Source organism: Rhinatrema bivittatum, chromosome 2 (genome assembly GCF_901001135.1).
Source record: "Rhinatrema bivittatum chromosome 2, aRhiBiv1.1, whole genome shotgun sequence".
In the NCBI taxonomy this organism is placed as follows: domain Eukaryota; kingdom Metazoa; phylum Chordata; class Amphibia; order Gymnophiona; family Rhinatrematidae; genus Rhinatrema; species Rhinatrema bivittatum.
Genome location: NC_042616.1, coordinates 63,955,950 through 63,983,558, shown reverse-complemented (window position 1 = coordinate 63,983,558; position 27,609 = coordinate 63,955,950). Strand labels below are relative to the sequence as shown.

At 41.6% G+C, this 27,609-nt stretch overlaps 1 protein-coding gene across 2 annotated transcripts in view; it reads right to left on the bottom strand.

Annotated features, from left to right (window-relative positions):
• PTH1R (parathyroid hormone 1 receptor) overlaps positions 1 to 27,609 on the bottom strand; it is a 595,747-nt gene that overhangs the window by 277,213 nt on the left and 290,925 nt on the right. The window lies entirely within an intron of this gene.

The following is a 27,609-nucleotide window of genomic DNA, read 5'->3' as shown; positions in this document are numbered from 1 at the left end:
ATTGCAGATGAAAGTCCATCTTCAATGACCCAGATTTCTCTCCATCTGTGCTAAATGAATAATCTCGGTGAAAGTGTTTTGTATGGGTTACTTTATTTGCACTTTAGATGTTTAGTTTTTATTTAAGGTATGCTCTAGTCAACAAATTAAAGGGGTCATTTAATAAGCAATTTTCCCATAGACACAAAATGGGAGAAAACCTTCAGTAAATCAGTCCCTAAGTACTTGCACATTTGCTATTACCTCTAATTATATTTGTTAAGAGGTAGTTCTTTAAAACCTTACCTATCTCAGATGGAAATTTTTTTTTTCCACAATATGAGACCTAAATGTATCTTTTATAAATCTACTGCAGCAAAGTGTATAATAGTTTTTGTATGCTTTTTTTACTAATTCATTAAAGCAGGTGGAAAATATATAGCAACTAGGTTTTATTTGTTATTGATGATAGCACATGGATGGAAATAAATATATAGTAGACATTCTCTCTTTTAACTAATACATTTACAATTGAAAGTATTATAATAACTGTCATAAATTTTTACAGGCAAAAGCTATTGACAGCCTTCAATGAATAAACAGATTCAAATCCTATATTTTGAAAAGATATGCATTGCAAAAAAAAAAAAAAAGATGAATAAACCTTTTTTGTTCAAGATTCTAATCTAGTCCCCATTTTTCAATATGAAATGCTAACAGAAAATAGGGAAGCTAACAAAAATAGCAACACAGGAAAAATGGGTGATTTCAATTACCCTAATATTGATTGTGTAAATGTCATATATTTCATCTAGAATCTTTCCATCCTTAGCACATTTAACTTTCAAAAGGGAGATTATGGTAACATGAGAAAAAATAGTTAGGAAGTAACAGAAATGAACATCTACAAAGGATAAGAGTTTACATTATACAGGGACATTGTTAAAAATATCATCTTGGAAGCCTAGTCGAGATGTATTCCATGCATTAAAAGAGGTGGAAGGAAGGCCATGGTTAAAAGGCTATGTGAGAGAAGATATTCTAGCCAAAAGAACATCCTTCATAAAATGGAAAAGGGATCCAAATGAAAATAAAAACAGTACAAAAAGTGGCAAGTTAGAAGCAAAGTATCGATAAGGAAGGCAAAGAGAATTTGAAAAGAAGCTTGCTGTGGAAGCAAACATTCATTATAAAAATGTTTTCAGGTGCATTTGAAGCAAAAAGCCTGCGAGGGAATCAGTTGGACCATTAGATGGTCAAGAGATAAAAGGGGCACTAAGGGAGGACAAATGAATTATTTCCTTTGGTCTTTACTGAGAATGATATAAGGCAGATACCCATGCCAGAAGTGATATTTAAAGGTGATGATTCAGAGGAAATGAAACAATTCTCAGTAAACCTGGAGATATACTAGGGCAAACTGACAAACTAAAGAGTAGCAAATCACCCAAACCAGATGGTATATATCCCAGAATGCTGAAAGAACTGAAAACTTAAATTGCAGACCTGCTATTAGTAATCTATAAACTATCAATAAAATCAAGTATGTTACCTGAAGATTGGAGGGTGACCAAAGTAATGCCGGTTTTAAAAAAGGGTTCCAAGAGTGATCTAGAAAACTACAAACTGATGAGTGACTTCAGTGCTGGAAAAAAGAGTTGAAAATATTCTAAAGAAGAAAATTACTAAATGTATAGATAGACATAGTTTAATAGGACAAAATAAACATGGATTTAGCCAAGAGAAATCTTCCTCACCAATTTGCTACAATTTTTTGCAGGTATGAATAAACATGTGGATAAAGGTAAGCCAATTGAAGTAGTGTTTGACAAGGTACCTCATGAGGCAATGTTCTGTTGTGGATTGAGAACTGGTTATAAGAGAAAACAGGGAGTAGGGCTAAACGGTCAATTTTCTCAGTTGAGAACAGAGAATAGTGGAGTGCCACAGGGAACTCTATTAGGACTGCTGCTTTTTAACATATTCATAAATGACCTAGAGATGGGAACAATGAAAGAGGTAATCAACTTTTTGGGTCCCATCATCGAGGCCCAGGCAAGAGTCCTACGCCAGTTCCCAGCTGAGGCAAGATAATGTTGCAGATGCCCAGGCCTGGGCCTAGACCAAGGCCCAACAAAGAGCCCCCACATGTACCATTGATGAAGCCAGGGCCGAGGTCTAGGCTTAGGCCCAATGACAGTGATTGGCAAGAGGCTGGAAATAATCACCAAGGTTTAGGCCTGGGTCCAACACCAGAGCCTGGCTGAGATAATGTCCTGTTGCTAAGGCCTTGGCTTAGCCTTTGACCTAGAACTAGGTCTGATGCCATGACTCAATGCTGAGGCCTAGACCTGGGTCTGATGCAGAGGCCAGGCTGAGGCAAGGTCTTATCACCAAGGCCAAGCTTGGGCCTAGGCTTAGGCCTGATGCTAGGGCTCAGTTCCTTCACAAAGGCCCAGGAATGAGCCTGAGCCTTATGCTAAGGTCCAAAGATATGGCCAGGCCTAGGCTTGGTCCTGATGGAAATACTCAGGCCTTAGCCAGGTCCCAATGCTGGGGCCAGGCAGAGGCTGGGTCCGTTGCTGAGGCCTGGGCCTAAATATTCACCCAGGCCTCACTCCTGGGCCTGTCCTGAGGCTTGGTTACTTTGCTGAGGCATAGACATAGTCCAAGGCCTAAACCCAGGTCCAACACTTGGGCACAGTCTAGACCGGGTCCCCTCGTCGAGGCCTGGTTCTGGCCTAGACCTGATGCTGGGGGTTCAACCTATGGCCAGTTCCCATCACCAAGTTGTAGGCATAGGTCTAGACTCAGGCTAGAAGCCTAGGCCTGGGCTCAATTCTGGGCACAATCTAAGACTTAGGCCCAAACCCGATGCCTAGGTTCGGGCACAACACTGGGGCTATGCAGAGGTTGGGTCCCATTTCTTGAGACCAGCCTTAAGCATACACAGAGGCCTGAGGCTGAGATCCAGATGCCCAGGGTCAGGCTTTCCACTGTTTTTGTTCTTCTTCTGTTGATGAGAAATGGCACCTACTGTTGGAAGGGTGCACTCCTCCCAATCAGATGTCACCATATTGGTGTATGGTCATACATCAAAATGGAACAGTCTGGTTTGGAGGGAAGCGTCACAATGATGTCACTAAGGTGCATCCTTCCATCAGACAGCTTCATTTTTCATCGACATAAGAAAATAGAAGACAGGAAAAGGTGGTTCTGGGCTTCTGAGTATAGGGTTCGGCCTCTGCGTGTCAGGCTCTGACCAAGGCCTTGGTTCTGGGCCTAGGCCTAGTCCTGAGTTTCATCAACTGGACAGGCCTTGGCCGGGCCCTGGTGTTGGACCCGGAACTAAACCTCAGAACTAGCCCTGGGCCTCAGCAATGGAAGCCAGCCTCAGGCCAGGTCCAGGAAACAGGATCCAACTTTGGATGACCCCCTGCATCGGGCATGGGCCTAGGACTTAGGCCTAGGCCTGTGCTTCAGCACTGGGACCCAGCCTCAGTCTGGGCCCTGGCAACAGGCTTAGGCCTAGACTCAGTTCCTGCATCAGCAAAGGCTGATACTAGGCATCGGCCTCAGAACTAGTCAAGAACCAGGGCCTGGTATAGCAATAAGAATAGCAGTGAGATTTGAACTCTAGGTTTCCTGGGTCTCAGCATGCTGTTCTAATGACGAGGCTACTCCTCCACTCCACTAATCAACTCATTAGGACTCAACACTGGATAATACATCCAGCATTACAACTTAAGCAGGGTAACATGAACCAGGAGGTGTAGTTAACTTTACTGCCAGTGGCTAGTGGTGGTTAATGCTCACCATCAGACTCCTCACCCGCAACCCCAACAGAATTGTTGCCATGCTGACAAAAGGGATTCAGGGATTAGTAGGAAAATCTTGGGCCATAAAGCTCCATGTAACGTTTGGGGAAGGATTTAGGGTCAGGAACAGTTCTAGGAAGGACTATTATATTTGAAGAATTTAAGGTGGTAAGTGGTGTATGAAGGGCTTTGAAGTCATCCAAGAAAGAATTGTTGAAGATCCCAAGAAAAAGTGAAGCCCATTTGGAATGTACAAGGAAGAGAATTTTCTCCATAGCTGCTGCAGGCCTGAGGAATAATTTGCAAAATTGGATTTGCTTCTTTCAGAAGTGGTTGAAAATATGATTGTTTTCTGTGGCTTTTGCTTATGTTTATTTATTTAAAAATATTTATAGTCTGCTATTCTGAAAATCTTATTCTCTCTTGCAAGTAGTGGTGTAGTTTCTTTCTTCACTTTGAATTTAATCTGATTATTTTGTTGTAGGTATGGATTGGTTCGTTGAATTTTACTTATGTTTTTGTTTTGTTATATTTACTGGTGTGTTGTTGAAGTTTGTAATTTGCTATATATTGCATTGGTTGTTTTGTTATTGTGCTTCTGTTTATATGAAATAATTTTATGATCTGTCTGCTTTGTTTTTATTATTCCTATTGTATGCTTTTGCATTATTTTGTAAATTACTTAGGGTCTCACCAAGAGTAAAGTTATTCATAAATTGAAGTATAAAATAAAACTAAAAAAAATCTTTGGGGTGGTGGATGTTGTAAGTAGACTGGGGGAGCATCAGGAGTCTGGAAAGAAATTGTAAATGGCTGCAATATTTGAGGGGGAGATCACTGGATTAGGAGGAATAGCCATTTGGCCTTGACTTTCTCGGGAGGTCAAGGGGAAGGACAGGTGCCTTAATGGGGCATGGCTTTAAAGGATTAGGGATGGAGGGGTGGAAGGTGCAAAGTTCTATGACATTTAGAAGATTGGGAGGATTCTAGAGAGGTTTACCCAATAGAGCACAACTCTGGAGGTGGAGAGATTCTGAGGTGGGGATTTATGGAGGAAATGCTGTGCAAAGATTTTTTGATTAAGTGAGAGACTTGCTCTCATTCCCTTTGAGGGGAGGAGGTTTTCCTTTGCTAACTCACCCTTTCACTTTGGACCATTTAACATGCAGAAATATACAGACTGTGGCTTGTGTTACTATGGCCACACTAACTTTAATGCTGCTATGGTAATTCTGCTCTATTAGTTTTGTACATTGGACATTAAAGCCTGATGTGTCGTTGCCAATAAAAATTGACAGGTAGCTTGCATTAGTATGCTAGTTTTAACACTGGTAGGATATACCTCTTTATCTTCCATTTATTTTATTTACTTAATTTAAAAGATTTCTAGCCCACACCATAAAGTAGCTATCTAAATTGTAAGCTCGCTGAGGCAGAGACTCAATGTCCTTGTATATAATCAGCTATAAAGCACCCTGATTTAAGGCTCTACATAAATAGCAAAATAATAAAAATAATCATTATAATTAGAAATCAGACTTTTTCCAGACCTATTACATTAGAAGTTTATGCATATTCTTTTTATTTATTTTATTTTATTTAAAACAATTTATGTTCCGCAAATCCTATGCATTCAATGTGGATTACAACTCCAGATACTTACAATTATACATAAGACATATATAATCAAAACAAAACAAAAAAAAACTCATAATAGAAACTTTAACCAAAAACATATATTTTTTAAAAGCCCATAATGTCCTTTAAGATACACTCAAGATATAGTCCTTATTTCTCCAAATGCTTGGTTAAACAAAACTGCTTTAATTTTTTTCCAAAATCTTAAATAATCTTGTTCTTGCCTTAACTCTAAAGAGTGTATTCCATAACAAAGATACAGTGATTGAAAAAGCTTTTGACCTAGTGGTTTTAGGATGGAAATCGTGAATAGATGGTATGTATAGCAACATTTGTGAAGATGAACCATTCAAATTTCCCCACAAAAGGGTGGGATTTGAAATGAATATCCTTATAAATTAGTGAAAACACATTAAAATGTATCCTCTGTAACATGTAACCAGTGAAGTTCTTTCATATAAGGCCTCAACCTCTTACCCCATCGTAGACCAAAAATGGCCCGAACAGAAGCATGTTGTACAAGCTGCAATACTTTAAACAAGTAAACAGGAAAAAATGACATCATAGTAATCTAAACGGCTTAATACAACAGCCTGCACCACTAACTGGAAATCATTAACTGACAGCAATTCCTAAAGGGCCTAACGATTCATAACTTCTAAAAAACTGTCCTTGCTACTCTAGAAATCGGAGCTTTTAACAACATCCTAGAATCCAACTGCACCCCTAGATTTCTAGATTTCTCCTTAATTTCAACAATCGATTTGTCTACAGAAACTTTTGAAGGATGCTCAAGGGGAGTTTTACCCACCTAAAGAATTACTGCAATTAAGAAGTAGCCCATTTTCAGTCAACCAAGACTGGATTTATCTAAAACAAGCATTAAACTATTCTAACGGGACCTCTCTGGGGGGGGGGGGTCACACTAGGAATATAAAATTGCACATCATCAGCACATAATTTATGAATAACCCCTAACTGAGATAATAACATACCAAGGGAAGTCATACAAATATTAAAAAGAGCTGTGGAGAGTGCAGACCCCTGCAGCACCCCAACTCTACAAAGGTACCAATCAAAACAGATTCCTGCAGATCAAACATTTTACATCCTCTCTTCTAAAAGAGACTGAAACCAATGCCATACAGTCCCCTGACTCCAATATGCCTGAGTCTTAAAAGTAACCATCTCATGAGATACAATGTCAAAGGCAGATATGATTTCCAATTGTACTAATATCCCTGATGTTTTCTGTTCACTAGAACAATATATTGTAACTAGCAGGCACAATAGTCATGGCTCAGTTCTGAAATACTTCCAGAATCAAACTGCTCTTTGCTCATTTTGTTCATTAGTAAAATCATCTAGTTGTTTTAAGACCCATTTCTCAACAATTTTACTCAGGGGGCACAAGTTAGATATTCTACTATACAGTCCTCGCATCTGACTGTAAGGAGGTAAAATCACTTCTCTGATTGCATTGTTTCCACTGCAGAACATTTTTTCCTGATACTATAACTGCAGCATGACTTTACTCTCAAGAATATTTGCTTTAAGATTTTATCCTGAAATGTAAAGCCCTATAGAGCTGGAAACTAGATACTGCAGTAGGGGATCTGTGTTATTGACTGTGGAAATGCATTTCCTTTGGCATGGTAAATTAGATTACCATGGCTGAAAATATATTGTATATAATGTCCACACTGAAACTATATATTCATGGTGTATACAACAGCAATCCATGTTACTGGAATATGAAAACAGGGAGTACAACTGACTCCATAAATAAAATAATTAATATGCTCCCTGACTCTCTCATACTCATGCTTACTCAGGGCATGCCAGGCAAATGCTCAGGGTGCCTGCCTACCTGTAGGGACACTCAAACCTCGCCATTTCCTGCAGTCTACATGGGTTACCTCCCTTAAGCACCACCCCCCTCGCCTGCAACTGGTGTACACGCAAGCTAAATGCAAGTGTGAGACTTGCACACATGCTCAGTCTCACACAAGCCATACTGACTCAATCACGCATACATGCAAGCTCACACTGAGATTCACACAGGCTCACTGATACATGCATACACATTTTCATGCTAAGATTCACACTCCTACATTTATAGCCTAAAAAAAAATTCCTAGGCAGACTGGATGAGCGACTTGGGTTTTTTTCTACCTATATTTACTATGTTCTTATGTCACACACAAGCTCATACCTACTGACTCACACACACACACATTCACTCTGAATCTCACACATGTTCGCTAACATACACATGGACATACTTATACTCACTGAGTCACATACTCACACGCATACTCATGTGCACATATACACGCACTCACATAAGTGAAACAAAAGTTTCAACGTACTTTAGTGGTTAGGGAGGATCCAGGCAGTGGCCAAGGCCTCAGAAGAACAGGGTCTTGGTGGGAAGCCTGTTGATACACTGGGAGAGTGGGAAGAGATGTTCCTTGGCCTGGAGGAAGGGGCAGGCTGCAAGACCCCCGATGCTATTTTTCTAAATAACTAGTTTTTGTTGTGTAGAACAGAAAAGCCTCGCGCAGCAGCAGCGGAAGGAAAAGCAGCAGAGCCGGTGAATGGAGGCGGGAAAGGTGTTTTCCGCTGCCGCTGAAGGTGGGGGGTGAGGCATGAGCATGACTGCCATACGAGAGGGCCGCTGCCGAGAGAGGAGTTGCTGACGGTATGGAGAAGCGGCTGCCGCTGATACAGGCTTTTTTGCTGCTGGAGACGACAGGATTTATTTTTTTCTCTGCCAGTCGCCCCTCCAGATAACTGCCACCATAGGCACAGGTCTAGTGTGCCTAGTGAAAAAATCCAGGCCTGCCTGAGAAGGAAAGGATCTAACTTCCACCATCTCAAGTCCTGCTGCAAGTGAGAGGTTTTTCCAGCTGAGCTTGTTCCAGTGTCAAAGGCTTTCAGGCTGCCTGAATGCAAAAGGTCACGAGGGACCATTATAACTGCCTTCCTCATTACCCGTGAGCATTACGGAAAAAGAAACCAGCTTTGATATATATAATATGCATGTGTACAGTATATAAAGTGTATGTGAATATATAGAGAGAGACACACACATGCACACAATATTCCTATACAGTCTAAATTTTCATTCTAAATTGCACATATATACAGTTTGCAAAATCTATGGTGGTCTGTGGTGTAATTAATTTTGTGTTTATTGCTGTCTTTGATTGTATGCAGGGTTTTAGGACAAAATGCATGGACACAGGGCTGGATCTACATGGTCAGCGCCCCTAGGCGGTGGAAGAGGGGAGACCCATAGAGAAGTGATGATGAGCATGTGTGAAATCCCCCCCAAAGCCACACCACACCACAGTGAAAGGGGTCTTTCCTCCTCACACACTTTTGAAAATTGAGCGGCACATACTTTATGCTTCCATTATGAAGGTGCAAGTTATGCACTGGAAATTAAATATGGAGGTTTGAATATGCAAACTCTGCATGTAATTTGCCTTCTCTGTTCAGTGAGTAAAAGGGTCTACCTGAAAAAAAACCCTTCTGATTATTACCCCCCCCCCACACACACACACACACAATATTTTTTGCACATCCAGAGATGCGTATTTTAAATGGACCACTGATTTTTCATTATTTTTGTTGCTTTTGCATTACTCCGGCAAGATTTCACAACTTTCTACTGACATTTTCTCCAGTAAATCTTTCCACGAGTTGGTGACAAATTGTGAAATTTTGCAGAGTTATGAAAGGAAAAATGTACTAGTTGCACATCCTTTGTTAGAAACGCGTCCTGTTCCTCTGGTCTATGCGATGGGATCAATGTGTTCTTGAAAGATTCTATATATTAAACATCTGGGGATAATTTGTAGCTTGCAAGGAATGAAAATTGTGTGCCTCTTACCCAAGTAACACTGGGGCAAGTGGCTAATAGTTGTCAAAGTAAATTTTAAAACTAAATTCAAAATACCTCTTGTCACCAAATGTGGGCCCATTGAAAAATTAATTCAAATTAGAATTATGGGAAGGAGGCATTTTATTATTCAGGTTAGATTTTTACATTTCATTTAATAGTAGATGTATTTTGTTTAATTTATCACTAATCAAATTGCTTAATTTTTTTTTTTTTGGAGGGGGGGAGGTGAATCTGAAAGAAGAGGCAAAGGAAGACAGCATTGTGATTCATAAACCAAGAAAACATCTCTGCCATCTGCCTTGCATTAAAAAATATGACGTACATATAAAATGATTGTTTAGAAACAAAGTGGATTAATGAGAGTTTGTTTTTGCTTGCTGTAAATTTAACATTTCACATTTAAATTAAAAAGCATAAATCTTTATAACTTTCTTGAAAATGAACACTGTCAGGGCTGCTGACAATGCTGGGGGGGGGGGGGGGGGGGAACGACCATATTGTCCAAAGTTTAGCTGATGAAAATCACTCATGATCTGGGATTTCAATCACTGCACCACAACACCCCTGAGTAGGACTGCTCAGAACACAAGGGGTTGGGTTGTTTTGTTTATTTTCTATACATAAGGATAAATGTCATTGTGTGTTCTGTTCTGAAGAGGGCAATTTTGGGGGATTCTTTTACCACTGATCAGTGCAATCTACTGCTCATCCCTGTTTCTAACACACTTCTTCTAAATAATATCAAGAAGTTAATACTCAAGGGCATTTGGCCAGATAACTCAGCAGTTATCTGGATAAATGGTGGGTTTTGAATATCCCTCTTGCTTGTCCGCTAAAAGTCAGCTAGAAGTGTCATTGTTCAGCTATCATTTAGCCAAATAAGAAAGGGGTATGTTCTGGGCATTCCAGGGCAGGGGCGAGTTAGCTAAATAAGTTATTTGGCTATCTCTGGGCTTCCCTGAGAGCAGGTCTAAAATTATCCGTCCTCGTGTGGCCAGACAGCTTTAGCCCTCACCAACTAAATTCAAAAGAACATAGTCGGTTAAAGGCAAAAGCTACGTAAATAATAAAAGGATACGGACTTAGTGGTCCTATCACTGTGCCCACCTGACCCTCAAATGCTGGGCCCCACCAGGCCAAGCTTGGAGAAAGCATTGCTTGGTCATATAAATCAGATTTCATGAACAGAAAACATTTGTGCATTTAAATCAAAATATTCTGCACATAAAATATGGAATGAACTGGAAACACTAGCGTGAATCCTTTATAAAATTCTCCCACTTACGCGGTAGATGTGGCACATGTGCGCATACATTTTAAATTGTGTGCACATGTACGTGCTATTTTGTAACGTGATTTATGCACACAAAAAATGCATTCTGTACAGGAAATATTTTTTGTGCACATAAATCATACTTCATGTGCAGAAAATATACTTCTTGTGCACAAAGCTTGTTTTCTACCCATAGGGATGGGCACATGTGGGTGCACATGTGCGTGCGTCTGTTGGCTCCCATCCATTTTATAACATACACGTGTCTCTGCACACATTATAAAATAGCATGCATGCACATACATGTGCACACAATTTTAAATGTATGCACACATGTGCATGAAAATGCCGCATCCACCCCATATGTGGGGGAATGTTATAAGGGACGTGCACCGATCCAATAGCTAGTTTTCCCAGTTCATTCCAAGTTCACCCAGTTTAGGGATAGGACTTGCAACCCCCCCCACCCCCCACCCCAGTATAATAGTCTACTTTTCCCCCTGTTAGCCCTGACCCTTAAAACCCCACTGACTAGCCTACATTTTTTATGTTATTACGTAGCATGCCATCCATAGCAGAAGTAAAGATACACGGCTGGGGACCCCGGCGTGTGCCTGTGCACGTAAGTATTTACTTGCACATCTCTTGGCCTTCCCCCAACATGCCCTCGCCCCACCCAGACCATGCCCACGCTCTGCCTCTTTTTAGAAACCTTTCCCTTGCATAGGAGATGCGCACGTCCGTGGGCATCTTATAAAATCATCTTGGTGCACGCTGACCAAAGTTATGTGCATATCTCCCGACTTTGCTGCACACAGGGCTTTAAAATCTGCTGAAAATACCGACTACAGGTACAGATGCAAACACTGCTTCTTCTTCCCATAGACTAAAATAGCAATGGATGCTTTATTCCACCACAGACCAAAAGTAACATTTCCAGCATTAAGAATGTAGACAATGGGAGGGCTAATAGACATAGTTAATGCCTTCATTTGGCTGGGATTTCCAAGCGAGAGCATAAAGCAAGTGGCATGTACAGTTCTACATACATATTTTGTGTGTGCAGAATTCCTTGCTACACTGGAAATAAAGCTTCATACCCAAAATATATGCGTGTACAACTATGGATAAAACAGTGCACTCTGCTTAACACACCGTATTAATCAGGCCCATGTTAGCCAGATAACACTGCTTCACTCTGGAACACTCTCAAACTGCCCCCTGAAATAGCAGGATACATTTTTAGCCAGCTACAAACATATCTGGCTATGTTACGGGCAGTCAAACTGGCAGGATTTTCAAATCCTGGGGTTTGTCCAGCTAAGTGACAAACTTAACCAGACAAAAGTGCCAAACATAGAGTAACTCATGGTTTTCCTTCAAGCTGTCCAGAAAAATAAACATCCGTAACATGACCTCCACAGGCCACTCTGTCTCCGCGTTATTGATAACTGCTTTCCCATCCCATCTTAAAGTATCTTGATTGTGGATGACTCCCAGTGCACGTACCATATGCATGCTTAAATCTACATTTCTCTGATATTTGCAGACTCCGCTTTTGAATTATATACTAAACCCTTGCAAGGCTCCACCTGCAGCCCTATACTAATGTAATACCAGTTCAACCTACCCTGCTTTCTTCCCCCAAAAAACTGATTTCACGCATAACGTACATTTTGGCATCACATTGGTCAGCCACAAGTCTATGATCCTGTCCCATGCTAGAGTATCCTGTGCAGAGTGCTCATGTAGATAAGTGGCATTTTCCTGTTGCTATTCTTTATGTGCCATGTCATCTGTTCTTCTCTTGTTGCTTAGCTTGCACATCGTTCCCTGTGATTTCTTTCCGCTCCTCCCTGTCCTCTGCCTTCACAGAGTGATTGCTGGAGCTCTTCCCAAGCATAAGCAATATAAGTAACTGCCCAGGGTACCAAATATTGAAGATACCAAATATTCAGGACGATCGCTGCCGGCTAGCGCAGGCCCTCCCCCCGTTTCGGCCCCCCGCCCCTCATCTTCTAAAGTATCGCAGGCCTGCGATACTTTAGAAGATGAGGCCTTTAGTTCATATACTCAGTAATGCAACTCTACCACTCAAAATACCCAGCTATCTTAAAATTAGCTGGATAAGTTTATCCAGCTAACTTTAGGACAGGTCTGAGTATCGGAGTTAGCTGAATAACTTAGCCGGCTAACAACTCCTACTAGTTACACCCCTGGAATGACCGTAATTTTGTTGCGACCGTCACTTCCCGACGGCTTCCCTCCGCCTACCTTTCCTTTCTTGCGACTCCTCCTGCTCCTCTTGGACGCCTGGCTGCCGCAGCATCCGCCTGCCGTCCTCTCCGGCGTCCTCGGACCGGCTTGGGCGCTGCCTCCCGCCATGCTCTTCAGGTACCTTAGGGCGCGTGCGCCGCGCGGCCCTCACTCTTATTTCCTCATTGGCGCATTTCTCAGGGGCGTCCCCCTGTGATGACGTCACGCTGCCCGGATATTTAAGCCTGCTGTTTATTGCTAGCTGTTGAGTTAGCAAGGGTGATCTTACGGATGGGATTCACTCTCTGTATCCAGCTACTCTGCCTTCCAACTCCTTTGGACTCTTTCTGCTAACGAGGTACCTGCTCCTCGGGGGTCTCATTGTTTCTTTCAGGTCACTATCAGGTAACCGGTACTCGCTCCTCAAGGGCCCATGTTCCCTGACTCGCTGCCTGCATCTATCTCCTCTTCTACTTGGAAGAATTCACTACAGACACCATCAGTGAGTACTATTATCATCTACTCCTCAGAGCTGTCTCCCTGGAACCAGGTACTCACTCCTCGAGGGCCTGCCTCCGTTCCAGCGCCAGTGCCATCTCCTATGTGGAACTGCTGTGTGAGTACTTTGCCAACAAATCTCTCTACCTCCAGGGATCTGGTACTCGCTCCTCAAGAGCCAGCTCTCCCTATCCCAGGGCTTCTCCATATCTGGGACTCTGTGAAAGTTCTATTGTGCTCACTTTCTCAGTTCTCTCCACTACAGCACTGCTACCGGAAGAACCGCTGTTCCAGCCCCCTGAGGAACATTAGCCCAGCCGGGCTACATCTTCTACTCACTACCACCACCTCTGGTGGTTTCTCAAACTGTCTAAATAAAGAACTATCTGTGTTTGTGAGTCCAGAGCTGAACCTGACCTGTGGCCCCCCACGGGACTTCCCCCTGTGGGCATGGTCAGCTGCCACAGTGTCCAAGGGTCCACCCAAACCTCACTAACTATAACACATTTATCCAGCTAAATTCTAGCTGGGTAACTTATTATCCAGCTAGAATTTAGTCAGATAGGTGCTTAAGTCTTCATTTAGCCAGATAACTTCAAAGTTCTGAGTATGTACCTCCAGGTGTTTACCTACCAAAAAAAAAACCCCTTTGAAAATTGCTTTTTACCTTTCTATGAAGGAAAGATAATTCAATAACATTATGATCATGGTCAAAGCAGGAGTATTAAGTCTTTGATTAAAAATAATATATATGCACCTTAATGCATAAAATGTCAAGAATCACTAAATCTTGAGCAGTGATTCCAAAAATACTCTGTTTAAAACTACCTGCAATCCATGTGAACCTAGTTGGAGAGTGCCCTTCTTTGTCTTCAGCCCTCTATTTATCCTTCTCTAGAAAAGAGCACAAGTGAGAGCTGGTCTGTTGACACAGAAAGCAAGTGCTGTGTACTGCCATGGGGAAGGTCACTAGCTCAATCCCCAAGCTGGGTCACATGCTCCCCAGGGATGCTGTGGAGGCAGTGTTCACAGTCCCCATGGGGAGAGAGGCATGGCGGCCATATTCAGGACCCAGGATTACAGGGTTCCAGGAGTCCTGGCCCAGCTTGGCTTCTTGCCCAAAGACCTTCAATGCAATGGACCAGATAAGGTATGTTAATGGGCAAGGAGACATATAAAAGAGAGAAAAAAATCCTTGGTTATTTGTGAATGAAGATTCATGGTGTCAGATCCCCAACCCTGGATCTGATTGAGCAGGAAGTACAAAGGAGATGGAAGAAAATGATGAGTCAAAAGAATAAAATAAAATAAGGAGACCAAGAGAAAAATGAAAGAGTTAGTACCATGTATTAGGATGCAAGAGTCATCAATCATCATATAGCAGGGGCTATGTACTTGAAAGGGTGATAAGCCTCATTATGCTTGAAATTAATTAAAAAAAATAAGGCACAATCCATCTCAGATTGCATAAACACTTCTCCTGACCATTTCTCGATGCATGGGTGTGCACTAATTTTCAATTTTCAGACATTACAGATGAATGGGAGATGTGACTGGGAAGACTGGATGGGCTTTATGATCTTTATCTGCTGTCATGGTCTATGGTTTTATGTTTAGAAAATATCCTGTATTTATTATTTATTTATTTATGTACTTATTTATGCATTCATTCATTCTTATATACCAGTCCCACAGAATGAATCTGGTCATCGCGGTTTACAACATTAAAAATTCAATACAATCATCAAATACAAAACTTTCAATAATACTTCCAATAAAAACATTAAAAAAATACAAACTTTAACTTAAGCATAAATAATGCATTTAAAAGAGGTGCATATTGCTACCTTCCCATACCCAAAATATAACCAAATAGTTAAGCTGTGAAAAGCCAACATTTTGCCGATTTACGAAAGGTCAAATAATTCTTCTCTAACTGTATATCATGTGGAGCTAAATTCCAAATTTCCAGGCCAGCTACAGAAAAGATCCTTCTCTGAATAGATTTCTTCCTCATCTCTTTTAACTGTCGGTACCTGGAGCAGACCTTCCCATAGCTGATCCAAAATTTCCATTTGGTCTACACTGCCGGACAAGATGTTTTAAATACCTGTATTGGTTAACTGATCACATCAAACTGGAAAACAGGCACAAGTCAGTCAATTGAGCGTGCAGTATATGGTTGTTTGGAAGATGGGATCAGGAGTTTATAATCTGTATTTTATCAGTAAGATAGGAAAGCAGTGTGAACACAACTCTAATTAAACTGATTCTGCTTAACTATATCTGGTCTTTTAAATTTGACATATTAACTGAGGATTGTAACATTTTATAGAAAGTTGCATTTTAATGGTGATGCAATGATAAAACTCACCAATGCCACTGGCAAAACATCTGGCCTGAAATATCCCGTTCCATCTATCTAGTTTATGGAGACAGAACACAGCTGCATAACAGGCATTGCAAGTATTATAATCAGATTAGTCTGAAAAACTTAATCTGCTTTTAGGAAGCACAAACATACTTCCAGGCACTCCCGATTATGTGGAACAGTTTCTCTTCTAGTATATGTGTATACAATTCCAAGGTTCTCTGCAGCTGTATTCTGCTTGAGTTTGGAGGAAGAAGATGGCAAGGCAAAACTGGTCATTCTATCCAAAATCTGAGAAGTGGATAAAAGCTCTTTAAATCTGTCAGGTCCATATTCACTAAGCCAGTGAGTGGAAATGTTATCCAGGTAAAGCTAGCTGGATAACTTGTCACGTATATTCAGCTGGATAAACATTCCACTGAGTATACTCATCTAAATATAACTTAAAAACCTAATTGGTTATATTTGAATATAACCAGTTAGGTTGCCCATTATTTATTTATTTGTTTGTTTTATATACCGACATATCACATTGGTTTACATGAAACTGTTAGGTCAAATAAGACATGGGCTTCTTATTTTTACAAAATACCTTAGGATATTGCATGTGATAGGAAAAGGGGAGTGTTTTTGGGAGGGGGAGGGAGAGAGAGAGAGACTAGCCATAATGCCCTCACACTAGATAGGTATTTATATTTCTATGGGAGGCCCACCTAGTAACTTGAGGTGAGGTTTAGATATTAATGTAGGGGTTAGGGGCCTCTACCTGGGTAACATCAAGCTAGGATCTCTCAACCTACCTGGGTAACATCAAGCTAGGTTGAGAGAACACTGCACAAATCTCATCTTTGGATGAGTTTCCTCACTCCGAAGTTCATCAAATCTTCACAAGAGAGCACTGTTCTGTTCGTACGTCTCACTTTGAATGTCAAAGTGGCCCCTAGCCCCTACACTAATATCTAAACCTCACCTCGAGTGACTAGGTGGGCCTCCCATAGAAATATAAATACCTATCTAGTGTGAGGGCATTATGGCTAGTCTGTCTCCATCTCTCTCTCTCTCTCTCTCTCTCCCCCTCCCCCCCTTCTCTCCCTCCCCCCCCCCACTTCCCCCCCCCCAAAAAAAAAAGCTTGGCTGGCTCTCCAGGAGCTTAAAACATCACAACCATGCAAAACTGTGAGCCCAGCCCACTTGACCAAAATATCCTCCCCTTTTTCTCATTTGCATTGCACCAAACGGTATGGTGCTTTTCCATGCGTTAATGGCACTTTTTGCATGCGAAAAAGCCATATAGCACTTTGATAAATGACCCTCATAGTAACTGGATTCCTTAGACTTAATAACTTTCTACTTTGACGATATTCAGTTAAGTAGCACAGTGTTGCGTCCGTCGGTCGCAGACAGCTGTGACCGCTCTGCCTTACCTCTTTTTATCCTCTCTCTCTGGGCAAGATAGCTGTCTCCGGTGCCGAATGCCACAGGCCTCAGCATTCTCCGACCAGCATGGGCGTCCCCATTCACCATGCTCACTCCCATGGTCTCCTAGGGCGCGAGCGCGCACATCTCTGATGCTCAAATACACGTCATGGTGGGAACCTCGGAGGCAGCCCCACCATATAACGTCAGTATTTCCGGGTATAACTGGCCTCCGCTTCCACTACCAAAATGAGTTAGCAGAGACTTCACTTCACTACTCTGCCTGCTCTAAACTGCCACCTTAGACACTCACTACGCTAAGGGCCTCGCTCCAACAGAAGCTCTAGACACCCACTCCTCGGGGGTCTCTCGCTTCCATCTTCCCTTCGGGGTCCTCACTAACCTAAGAAAACCGCTCCTCGGGGGTCTTTATCTATTTTCAATTCCAGGATATTGGACCACTGGGTACTCTCTCCTCGAGGGCCTATCCACTTCATATCCTGCACCATGGACCTTCAATCCCACCTTTCTACCATCAGGAAGACACCTTCATACTGTGAGTTCCTCTACAAACCAGCGCTCTAACTCCACCCACCAGCCGCGGCGTTACCCGCAATGCGGGCTCCTGCCTATCATGAAAATCTGATGAGACTACTCTTCTGAGCCTGTTGAGCGTATTGGCACCTCATTGATCTGTGCCTTATCTTCCTGCCTACCATCTACTACAGCATTACAATAAAGACTATCCATTCTGTGTCTGCTGTGTCAGCCTATCGCAGTGGTTCATCACGGGGCTCCTCCCCGTGGGCAGAGTCAATGCCTCAAACACAAAACACAGTTACTTAAACAAAGACCTTAGTGGACCAGCAGTCCAATTAAAACTCCCCTCCCCAATATATGTACATTGGACCGAAGCCCCAAGGAAAGACTAATTTTTGTAGGAGTATAGTTTTTAGATTGTCCCTCCCCCTTCTCTCCCATTTTTTTAAATGCTTCCCCGCCGCCTCCTCCCCACCCACCCCACATATCCCTCACCTCTCCCCATACCACAAGAAACCCTGCCAGGAGTAAGGTATCCTCTTACCTGCTCCCAGTGCACCCAGCGCAGATCTGATATAACAAGCGCTGGAAGCGTAGCAAAATATAAGGTGTGTATGTAATTATTTGAAAAGGTGTTTATGTTATGTTTCTGGGTGAAGTTGAAGGTGCTAATGGAATGCTTATGGTAGCTTTTTCTGCAAGTTCTGAATATATGCTTTCATCATCTTACAAATAGTTTCTTTTAGGGATGTGCAGACAAAAAGTTTATGTTCATAAGTCCATAAGTCGAAAGGGGGGGTCAATTTCGGTCAATATGGACATATGTAGAATTCTATAAGTTGAGTCTATGTCCATACGTGCACCGATTCCCTAAATAAAAATTTAAACCCCTCACCCTCCTTAATCCCCCCCCAAGACTTACCAAAACTCCCTGGTGGTCGAGCGGGGAGTCAGGACGCCATTTCTGTATTCCTTTGCGAGGAACACGTGACGTCCGCGTCACGTCGGAGTGACGCGGACGTCACGTGATTCCCCGCGCGTTCGCTCCGGGACCCTCGTTGGACACAACCGGAACTTTTGGCCAGCTTGGGGGGGTCAGGAGGCCCCCCCAAGCTGGCCAAAAGTTCCGGTTGTGTCCAAATAGGGTCCCGGAGCGAACGCGCGGGGAATCACGTGACGTCCGCGTCACTCCGACGTGACGCAGATGTCACGTGCTCCTCGCAAAGGAATACAGAAATGGTGTCCTGACTCCCCGCTCGACCACCAGGGAGTTTTGGTAAGTCTTGGGGGGGGATTAAGGAGGGTGAGGGGTTTAAATTTTTATTTAGGATCAACAATCGCAATTTCCAACGTATTCAACATAGCTATGTTGAATAAGTTGGAAATCCGATCATTTTCGCCTCATCACTTTTTTAAGTTAAAAAAAAATTACGTTGCGTTTTACATATGCGTTCAAAACAAATGCACACCCCTAGTTTCTTTTATATGAAAACATTTCTCCCCAAGATCTAGTCTTCTGTTTACACATTTTGGAGGGATAGTCACCCTCCAGACTCCAAAAACGCTTGTGGGTTAATCATGATATAAAAGAATTAATAGAATTGCAGTCATACTTTCTTGCACACTGATGATACTATTAGTTTATTACATAACAATCAGTATTGCAAAAGAAAGAAATGATTGGTTGTGAGACTGTCCCACTATGCTTCTATTCTTTCTCTTTCATTTATAATCCAGAAGGAATAATATATCTATTTATTTATTTTATTTATTTATTTAGATGCTTTTATATACTGGTATTCGTAGGAACATCATATCACTTTACAAGGAACTTACCTTAATACAAGGAACGTAAGGTGTGGTAACTTGGAAATAGCATGACATAAAGATATGATAAGGGGTAACAGTAGTAAAATAAACCACATACTCCATACTAAATACTATATACTATACTATATACAATATACCATATTTTACAGCACTACATATGTACAATGGTAGAAGGGGAGAGGATCCGATTTGGGGGAGGGGTAGTTATGATAATGGTGAGGGAGAAAAAGTATGTATTGTACAATATAAGGATCAAGTATGCTAGTGAAGGTTAAAAAGAGACAGAAGAGGCGAGGAGGAGGGAAGGTATATGTTTGAAAGTAGGGTAGTGTTGAAAGGGAGTTAAAGAGATAGAGGCTATTCAGGGAAGGCTTGTTTAAAGAGCCAGGTCTTTAGTTTTTATTTGAATTTCTGGGTGCATAGATCTAGACAGAGGTCGTGCGCCATGGAGTTCCAAAGGGCGGGACCTGCAATCGATAGCGCTCGAGCTTTCATGGAGGAGAGGTGGGTGGCCTTGGGGGAGGGTGTGTATAGGGTTCCTTGGTAAGCTAATCTAGTGGGTCGGTTGGAAGTGTGGAAGCGAAGGGAGTCATCTAGCCAGTGTCTATTGCAGTTGTGTAGGGTTTTGTGTATAATTGAAGATTCTTGTAGAGAATTTGTATTGAGATTGGGAGACAGTGGAGATCTTTCAGGATGGGAGTAATATGGTCAGATTTGTGGGTGTTAGAATTCTGGTGGAGGCATTTTGCAGCATCTGGAGTGGTTTGATGGTTGTGGTGGGGAGGCCTAGGAGTAAAGAGTTGCAATAGTCATGTTTAGAGAAAATTGTGGTCTGCAAGACTGTGCGGAAATCATTAAGGTGGAGGAGTGGTTTAAGGTTTTTGAGGACATGGAGTTTAAAGAAGCATTCTTTTGTGATTGAGTTGATGAATTTTTTCAGGTTCAGTTGATTGTCAATGGTGATACTAAGGTCTCGTACATGTTGGGGGAAGGAGGTAGAGGAGTGGAAGTGGTTGATGTTGGGGGAGAGCATTAAATTGTGGTGGGGAGAGATGAGGAGGAGCTCAGTTTTTGATGAGTTTAGGGCAAGATGCAGGTTTGTGAGGAGGTGGTTTATTGAGGTGAAGCATTTTTCTCAGGTCTCAAGTGACTTGGATAGTGATTCTTGTATGGGGATGAGGATTTGAACATCGTCAGGATAAATGAAGTGCGGGAGGCCAAGATCAGAGAGGAGATGGCAAAGGGGCAATAGGTATATGTTGCTTAGGGTGGAGGATAGGGAAGAGCCTTGGGGGACGCCTTGAGTTAAATGGATGGGGGTGGATTCCGTGTTACCAATTCTGACTTTATAGTTTTGGTTGCGCCATCTGCACGGAGTTCGCCATCGGGTCGAGGAGCCAGTCGAGATTCAAAAGGGCTGAAGGGGCGGCCTGCCATGCACTTTAGAGCCTGCCTGCTGGAGGTCTCCTCCCCCCGATGACATCAGGGCAGTCGGAGGCTGCTTGGGAGCATCGAGGAGGATGTTGGGTTGGGCCTGGAGAGACCCGGACTCCTACCCTGGTGGGTATGCGCTGTCTGCGCGAGCCGCTGGGTCAGGGTCAAAGGCTGTCGGTGCCAGGTTGCGCAGTCCACACGAAGGTCGCCGTAGTGTCGAGGAGCCAGTCAAGACGACGACCTCTGTGCAGACAGTATATCTATATATGAGGCCAATATTAAAAAAACACCATAAAATGGATAACTCATCTGGACAATATTAGCCAGACAAGTTATCAGGGATATTTATCTGGATAAATATCCCGCTGAATGTACTTGAATAAAGTAATCCAGTATATGTAGCCAGATAACTTTGTACCTAATCAACTATGTTAGAATAATATTGCTTGTTATTTCATAGTTAGCCTGTTTGCTACTTAACTTGCAACTGTGTATGCAAAAATTTAGGCACACCTGGTCAAACTGTATGTATCAATGAATATCTCAAGTGAACAGAAGCTTACACAAGCTCTACATGGTACAAGCTCTAGATAGCAGTACACAAAATGTAAACGCAGCATCCTTCTGTAGCTTTTAATGCAAAATTATTATTTATTTGTTGATTTTAACAGATTGAAAATAATAAAAAGTAAATATGGCATCTGCAAATTTTTGGATAGCCTTCCAATTGAGTCATTACTATTTATCTAAAACAGAAGACTAAAAAAGCAGATCAACTTGTTAGGCCTTCAATTAGTCACGTGAAAACAATTGTATAGTTATACAAATTTTTGACCCTTTTAACCATCTATTGTTGTTCTGTCTACTTTCAACAACTATAGGTTCCTCCAAGAAGCTGCCTGAGCACTTGAAAGTTAAGTTAATTCATTCTTACAAAGCAGGGAAGGCTGTACAAAATCTCTAAATGCTTCCAGTTAACAATTTCAACTATCAGAAACCGCACAGGCATGTACAGAATACTATTTGTGAACATACATTCTATTTCCAATTTTATGCACTGAAACCTTTTGAAAATGCACCCCAGTATGGATTATCTTGTTTAAATAAAAACTTGGAAAAGGTTATGGTAAGGACTATACAATTATTAAGTAATAATTTAAAAAGTGCCATGTTATTGGATGAATTTTCAAATCATTAGACAAATTTCAAATCAGCACATGGGTGCACACTGGCATGTGTATGTCAGCTCGTACCCAGGGACTCGGCCATTTTATAACTTGCGTGTGTATATGCGTACATGTTATAAATAGCCTGGCAGCAGGCTCATGATGCCAAATTATAAATGGGCATGCAAATCCTGCTTCTACCGCATAAGTCAGGGAATTTTAAAAGGGGTACCTGCCGATACCATTATCAGTTTATGAGTTTGTTCACCAGTTAACCGCTAGGTCTTCCAAACCCCTTTACTCCCCCCCCACCCGAGTTTAATAGCCAGTATTTCCCCATTAGCCAGACCCTTTAAACCCCTCCAAAATAGCTCAATCTTTTTCTTTTATAAATATATGTTATCCATAGCAAAAGTAATTTTCATGGCAGGGGACCTAGGCATGTGTCAGGGTGCATAATTATTTATGTACACATCTCTTGGCAGGCACCAACATGCCCATATCCTCCTAGACCATGCCCATTACCCACCAGTTTTGAGATGTATGCCCCGCAGCATTACATGCATATCTGAGTGCTCTTTAAAATACGGTTGATACGCACGAGCCCGACTTATTCTCGCATCCGTAATTACTGCATGGACTGGGCTTTTAAAATTCATCTTTTAATACAATGTAAGTAGCTTGTATTTGTGCATTTTTATTTAAAAAAAATGTATATTCTGCATGTATCAAAAATAATCAAGGTGGATAACAAATAGAGCATTCATAAAATCATAAAATATGAATAACATCAAACAATAAAATCATATATTAAAATTAAAATACAAAACCATAACATTTAAAACACATAAAACACATAAATCATGAACAATCAATGTGCTTTTGAAAAACAGCCTTAGAAAGTACTTTACAGCTCTTGCCAATAAATATAAAATTAAATATACCTTTGGGGACTAACAGCTATATTGTCCAAAGGTTTGCCCAACACATTTGCTGCATACCTCATCTTAAACTCCTTCTTACTGCAAATCATCAATTGCTTTCTGAAAATAGGGCATTTTTAATGCCTTTTTAAAAACATAAATACAAGATAGTGATCAAATAGCATCTGGAAGTTCATTCCAAAAGTAGGGGCCATTCACAGAAAAAGCACAATCTCATGCTTCAAATAGATGAACTATTCTAAATGAGGGGACTTCTAGTAAATCTTGATTCACAGAGTGTAGTGAACAAGGTGGGACATAAAATTTTAAAATAGCTTGGACCCAGAGATATAACATTACAATGCAATAGTTTAAAAAACAATAAAACTATTTTGAATTTAATGTGCCATGGTATCGGTGCAGCGAACATAATGAGGGAAATGTGTGTTCTCTGAGAGTTTTCCCAGTTAGCAAGAGCTTTCTTGCTACAGAATTTTGTACCAGTTTAAGAGCTTTAAGAAAATTTGTAAGAAGACCCACAAGTAGGGAATTATAGTAGTCCAGGCTATTTAGTACCAGAGCTTGTAAAACAGTTCTAAAATCATAAGCAGGTGGGAAAGGTTTTAGACATTTCAACAATCCAGGGAGGCTTGACTCGGGAACTAACATAAGGCTTCATTGTAAGCCACTGTTCAATTAACACCTCAAGGTTCTGCACAGTTAAGGATACTTTTATAGCGAGATTCTCAAAAGTAAAAGTAGGGGCATCAATTAGTGTAACTCTACTGAAGATTAAGATTTCTGATTTATCCGAATTAAGCATAAGATGGTGATGAGCAGCCATGATCTTACTGAGGAGAAACAGAGATTCAGTAGATCAATGGTTGCTGACCATGAGGCATGTTTAGGGATATTGTCAGCAAATAATTTGTAATTTGCTCCTAGCCAGGATAACAATTCACGGAGTGGAGAAAGATAACTATATTAAATAAAACCGCAAAAAGAGCAGAACCTTGGGGTAGTCCGTGAAGGCATGCCTCAGTGGTGATCTTAGCCAAACAACACTGGGGCATGACTACACTGTGATCCTCTGCTTCCTTTTCTCCATAAACCACCACTGAGGCCTAGCCTAACATGTTCTGACGTTTCCAGCTGTGGCATGCCATGCTCCACTATATCCACTGAGGCCTAACTTATCCTGCATAAGCCTGTCTTGCTCCAAACATAGCCATTGTGCCCTGGCACTTCCAAGTGCAGCATGCCATACTGCAACCATAACCACAGTGGCCTGACACTTCCAGCTGTGGCATGCCATGCTCCACCATATCCACTGAGGTTTTAGCACATTCTGCATAAGCCTATCTTGTTCCAACCATAACCACAGTGGCCTGACACTTCCAGCTGTGGCATGCCATGCTCCACCATATCCACTGAGGTTTTAGCACATTCTGCATAAGACTATCTTGTTCCAACCATAACCACAGTGGCCTGACACTTCCAGCTGTGGCATGCCATGCTCCACCATATCCACTGAGGTTTTAGCACATTCTGCATAAGCCTATCTTGTTCCAACCATAACCACAGTGGCCTGACACTTCCAGCTGTGGCATGCCATGCTCCACCATATCCACTGAGGTTTTAGCACATTCTGCATAAGACTATCTTGTTCCAAACATAACCACAATGGCCTGACACTTCCAGCTGTCGCATGCCATGCTCCACCATATCCATTGAGGCCTAACGTACCCTCCATAAGCCTGTCTTTCTCCAAATATAACAACTTTGCCCTGAAACTTTCAACTGCAGAATGCCATGCTCCAACTTAACCACATTGGCCTGACACTTCCAGCTGTGGCATGCCATGCTCCACTATATCTACTGATGCCTAATGTATCCTGCATCAGCCTGTCTTGCTCCAAACTATAACCACAGTGGCCTGTCACTTCCAGCTGGGTCATGGCATGCTGGATTATATTCACTGAGGCCTAATGTATCCTGCAAAAGCCTGTCTTTCTCCAAACATAACCACTGTGGCCTGACACGTTCTGTTACTGCATGCTGTTTTCTAACCATAACCATACTGGTCTGACACTTCCAGCTGTGGTATGCCTGCTCCACTTTATTCACTGAGGCCTAAACTATCTTGCATAAGCCTGTCTTGCTCCAACTGTAACCACTGTGGCCTAATACTTCCAACTGCAGGATGCCATGCTCCAACTACCATATCAAAACCAACGTAGAGATCCTGAATATTATTTTGCAATAAACTTTGCAGTCCATAAGAATGCTTCATTTTCTATCTGCATAGGCATTTTACAAATGCTCCATGGACCTGACACTGATAACAGCACAGTCTTGGAGGTATTACAGCTTCACTTCTCGCTGTGTTGCTCTGCTCCTACCATTCCAATATTTAAAAATTATTAAACAACATCACTTCTGCTACCACTGCTGCCAGCCAATCTTGCCACTTTATGGAGCCTGCTCGCTCCGCTCTTCTGTGCACGTGCAAGAAATGATAAATGCCTTTGTGGGTGTTACGGTTACCCTTCTTGCCACGTTGCTCTGCTTTTACCATTTTATTTCTTATGATATAGCAAGAGAGGTATTCATCGTAGTTGCCTAGCAAGGGCAGAGGCAGAGGCATCAGCAGAGGCGCCAGTGCTGGATCGCAGTTGGAGGCTACCACAATCCTGGAGACCAACTTCAAATAAATGTATGGGGCGTGGCAAGGGGGGTAGAAGGGAAAGGGTTGTGGTGGGCATTTGGGGGGGGGGGGGATCTGTGGGATTTAATTTAAGTATAAGGTGAAGTACATAAGAACATAAGAACATGAGAATTGCCATACTGGGTCAGACCAAGGGTCCATCAAGCCCAGCATCCTGCTTCCAACAGAGGCCAAACCAGGATACAAGTACCTGGCAAGCACCCAAACATTAGATAGATCACAAGCCACTAATGCTTATTAATTACCCTAATGGCAGTTTATGGATTTATTCTCTAGGAACTTATCCAAACCCTTCTTAAACCCAGTTACACTAACTGCTGTAACCACATCCTCTAGCAATTAATTCCAGAGCTTAAGTAAACGCTGAGTAAAAAAGAATTTTCTTTGATTTGCTTTAAATGAGCTGCTTGCTAACTTCATGGAGTGCCCCCAGTCCTTCTATTATTTGAGAGAGTAAATAACCGATTGGTCCTTTCATGAGTTTGTAGACTTCTATCATATCCCCTCCTCAGTTGTCTCTTCCCCAAACTGAACAGCTCTAACTTCTTTAGCCTTTCCTCATTAGGCAGCGTTTCCATGCCTCTTATCATTTAGAAATGGTGGAGGGGGGACTGCCAGACCCAATATTTTTTTGCTAACATTAAATGGGCCATTTTGGGGGATGGCAAGTTCTGTTCTGAAGGGCTTTTGCAACTCAGCTGGGAGCGAGGCGGAGCAGAGTTCGCAATGTGAGGTTTTTTTTGTTTTGTTTTTTAATGGAACCTTACTTAATCTGATACATTATTTTTTGAATATCTCCGGTTAAGTCTAAAGTTATACGGCCGCATAAGGCTGGATAACTTTAGACTTGCTTCTGAGTAGGTCTAAAGTTTTGCGGCTAACAGTCGGATATACCCGATATTTGGCTACATAACAGGACCCACAAAATTCCCCTTTTATATCCGACTAAATTATAGCCGGCTAACAACGTATCTGGCTATAATTTAGCTGGATAAGAGGCTCAATATACCTTATAACCCATTTAAACCAATAACTTGAGTTATCCATCTAAATGGCTTTTGAATATGGACTTCTGTATGTATTTCTACTTTTACTGGACTTTTGAAATCAAAATGACAAAAATGACCAATGATTTCAATGATGTGGATGAAGTTTAAAGCCAAGCAGTTTTATATGAGATTAAAACAGTATTGACGTTTATGCAAAATGTGCAAAATAAAAATTATTTTTAAAACAATGAATAAAACATTTTATTATGTAAAGCCTCTGCATTTGCTGCTTCACTGCATCTAGGTATACAACAACAAGTGGTAGAAAGAAAGCCATGCATTCTATCAAGTTTTTAGGTCTGCTAACTCCGTAAGATTAACCGCAAAATCTGAATGACCAGTCAGCCTTGAAAGTCCATTTTTTGTAGTGTGTAAGCCAAAAGACAAGGCATCTTGTTAACATACCAAAATGGTAAAAAATATGATGGTCTAAGAAGAAATGGTATAGTAGGAGCAGAGCATGATACCAGTATGGAACTGTGTTATCCCATGGTCATCACAAATATATCAGTACTCCTATCATTTCTAAAGTACTGTTTTGGTTTATGACAGGTGCCGCTGCACAGCGGGCAGATTTCTCACTAAAGAGGTGGGTAGCTAATTCATACATTTGTTATTAGAGACACCCATTGAAACACTTTTGACCCTTTTAAATAAATATATTTCGGCATGCCGACTTTGCTGAGTCTTAATATTCTTTATCACATCCTTCAATTCATGAAAGGAAGAAACAGTCATTCCAGGTTTATAGAAAGATCTACTGGCTAGAGTTTCATG